This window comes from Piliocolobus tephrosceles, chromosome 1 (genome assembly GCF_002776525.5).
Source record: "Piliocolobus tephrosceles isolate RC106 chromosome 1, ASM277652v3, whole genome shotgun sequence".
NCBI classification, from domain to species: Eukaryota; Metazoa; Chordata; class Mammalia; order Primates; family Cercopithecidae; genus Piliocolobus; species Piliocolobus tephrosceles.
Window position 1 is genome coordinate 52,792,285 of NC_045434.1, and position 3,898 is coordinate 52,796,182.

Genomic DNA, 3,898 nt, shown 5'->3' on the forward strand with positions numbered 1-3,898 from the left:
AAAATATTCATTCCACAAATTTACTGTGATAAATATTAGATATGTGTACCCATAGTTTTTGTGCAGTAAAACAATTATTGCCTGTGATAGATTCTTATCTGCCATATTAATATTTGATTTTTAACGGTTTTGACTATCCAGGTAGGAAGTAATTGTTTATTTTGACATGAGTAGTAATCACTGAGGTTTAAGTATTGTATTTTTCTAAGGCGTGAATGTTGGAGATCAGTATTAAATTCATGATGTTTTACTGCTGTAGAGTTTAAAATTGCTGTCTTTTTGCCATACTGAACACCAAATATCAAAATTTCTTATCTAAATTATTTAGAGCTCTAAAGAAATTTCAGATCAATTCTTAGTATTATCAAATATTTCTAAAAGAAAAGAATAGACCATCTGAACTAAATTTTTCATCTGAGATGTCCTCATGGATAGGTTCAATATTCATTTTTGACTTTCTTAAAGATACCTTTACCTCTCATGGTTAATACTGGTTAATACTGAATAATAAGAAAAGATGTAAGATATCTCATTTATAGAATTTGCAGCATGATCCCAGTTTTTTAAAATGAAAATTATAATTCTCTTATAATAACTGGAATAGATCGTGGAAACACTTAACATTACTGAACTTACATTCAAAAGGTTAACTTTATATTTTTTCTTCTTTATATATGATCACTATTTTAGTCAATAATATTATTTCAATATATATTTTGATAAAGTGACTTCAGGTTGTAATAGTAACTGGCCTAATAGCATTCTGAACTTGTCAGTGAGTAGTCATGTACTACACTGAATCAAGTGAAATTACATTTCCAAGTATCCATTCACCACTGCTAAACTAACAGCCCATTATTTCAATTCTGTTTACTAGTGAACAGAATTTTATTCCTACTATTTTGAGTAGACCTCCTGTTCTTAATGAGTATACATAAGCATCAATCATATCCTCTATCAAGTAGTCTAATGATGCCAAGGAGGTAGTATCACTATGGTGCTGAATTGTCTTTTGTCTGATGGGATGAATACTCTCTTCTAATAGTTATACAAGAGATAGGTCATGAAAATAAGAAAATAATATACAGAAAGTATTATTTTAATTTTCCTTTAAAGAAAATATTTTTAGCAAGAATGAACTGTCTTTTTTATCTCATTTTCCTTAATTCATATCAGGGTATATCATGGCCCATGTTATTAAGTTCATGATTCAGTTTAGAAATGAGAACTGTGCTTTCAAGGTTTTTTAAAGAATTATTCTTTTCTTATACTAAGTCTTATTTGTAAAACTTAAGTGGATCATATCTAACATCAAAACAATATTTTTACTTGGTTTATACATGTGAAATGATTTCAGAACTACAAAACCCTATATAAATGGGCAGGCACTCAATGACAGTTTTAAATTTTACTTCACAATTAATTAAGGCCTATTTAAAAAACACTCACCAAAATAATAATAATAAATCAAGAAATTTCTTAGAATCTCTCTATGTAATAGAGAGACTTCAGAAGAATATTATCAAAAGGAAAATTAATAGTTCAGGTTAGTATTTCTGGGGGATAATTATAATTGGAATTTAAGAATAATTCATCTTCCTTTTAAAGTAAAGGAATCAAAAAGCTTCTCTTTTAAAATCCAATTAATTATGTAAGAATAGTGGGTCACTCTTGATGCTTTCCCATTCCTTATATTTTACACCAAATAAACAATTACTTACCAACTGTCATTAATCTTACCTCCTTCACATCTTTTAAATCATTCAAAGTTCTCTTAATCAAAACAATAACAATCCAATTATCACTATCGTCTCTAATCTTTATGCATACCTCATTCTCCTGGTGACATTTCTATCTTCATACATGCTCTCTCTTCCATATATTCCCCCATTTCCCAAAGTTATCTTCTAAAACACAAAGCTCATCTTGTCCTGGATTAAGAAGTTTCTGCTCCTACACCAACCTTTGCTTGACATTATGATACTATTTATTTCACAATAGTCATAGATTTATTGTCTAGCTTAGCACTGTAATTTTCTCAAAGGCAAAGCCAACATCATATTTTTCTGTGCATCTCCAGAGTGTGTTGCTGTACTCGGAGCATATTCATGGTTGGATCAATCAGTTTGGAATAAATTCAATGGATCATGTAATTCTACCAAGCAAAGGCTATCCGATAGGTTCCCTCTTTTTCTTTCCTATTAATTTTATTCATTTACAGGCCAGGCATGGTGGCTCACACGTGTAATCCCAGCACTTTGGGAGGCCGAGGCAGGCGGATCACCTGAGGTCAGGAGTTCGAGACCAGCCTGGCCAAAATGGTGAAACTCTATCTCTACAAAAGAAAAAAAAAACAACAACTTAGACAGGAGTGGTGGTGCACGCCTGGAATCCCAGCTACTCAGGGTGCTGAGGCGGGAGAACTGCTTGAACCCAAGAGGCAGAGGTTGCAATCAACCAGGCCCATGCCATTGCACTCCAGCCTGGGCAACAAGAATGAAACTCCATCTCAAAAAAGATTAAAAAAAAAAAAAAGTGGAAGAAGAGAAAATGTGGCATCAGAGCATTTTATTCTGTGTGTTAAATGGAACTCTGTCAAATGCTGTGTCTGAAGAAGAAAATGTACTGCAATGATAAAGTGTTTATTATGTGTCCAGCACTGGTCTTCATACTAAATGAACTGAGGTATGAGAACCCCACTGGGTAGATATTGATACTATCATCTCCATTTTATAGAAGAAAATTAAGGTACAAATAGTTTCAGCAATTTACTGAAAGTCACATAGAAAGGGGCAGAAGTGAAAAGATGAACTCACAAAGTATAGGTCTAGCATCTTTAGGCTTAACCATCCTATAATGTCTCAATTTCTGAGGCACCATATACACATTCAGGAAATAGCAAACATTTATCCTCTCTTTAGTCTCCTTACTACAAATGCTCTTTGAACTTGTGAAGTTAAATATTTGTTAACTGGCTATCCTTCAATTTGTACTGCTTCAGCCACGATTATTTGTGTAATAGCCATTGTTAAATTTCGCCTATTTAAGTCATTAAGCAAATAATAATAATAATGTGTAAATAGTGACTATAAACTTCTGGTTATTCTCTTTCTTATGTTTAGTTTTTCAATGCATGTGGCCCAGACTTCTAAAGGAACTTCAAATATATTGTAGCCAGAGAAAGATTATATAAAACAAACCAAACCAAGCAATGTAAGACAAAACAGGTAAACATAAACCTTTATCATGTCAGTACCTTGCTACCTGTGGTAACATAGTTTAATTTGGGTGTTAATTGCCAGAAAGGAAGACATAATATATATTTTTCAAAGGTTTCTTGTTCACTGTGGAGTTTGTATTTAACACTGGTGATAAAATGTGGTTATTAACTTCACTTTCAGAGAAGAAATCTGTTTCTTAGACATTCTTAACATTGAATACAACAGATAAGAATCTAGATTGAATGCCAGTAATTATTTGTGAATAGTGACTTAAGCATTAGCTTCTTTACAAATCCATTTTCAATGACCAAGTGACAGATATGGCCCATTTGCATGGAGGTTACTTTAAATGAATTATGTTGGGATTGTAAAGATGTGATTATTGCATCACTCTATCTATCATAGAGATTAGCCAATGATAAAAATTAAGGCGGGGGGGGGTCTTAATTTTTTTTTTTTTTTTTTTTTTTTTTGAGACCGAGTCTCTCTCTGTTGCCAGGTTGGAGTGCTGTGGTGCAATCTCGGCTCACTGCAACCTCCACCTCCCCGGTTCAAGCTATTCTCCTGCCTCAGCCTCCCGAATAGCTGGGACTACAGGCGTGTGCGACCACGCCCAACTATTTTTTGTAGTTTTAGTAGAGACGAGGTTTCACCATGTTGGCTAGCTCATTCCCTTG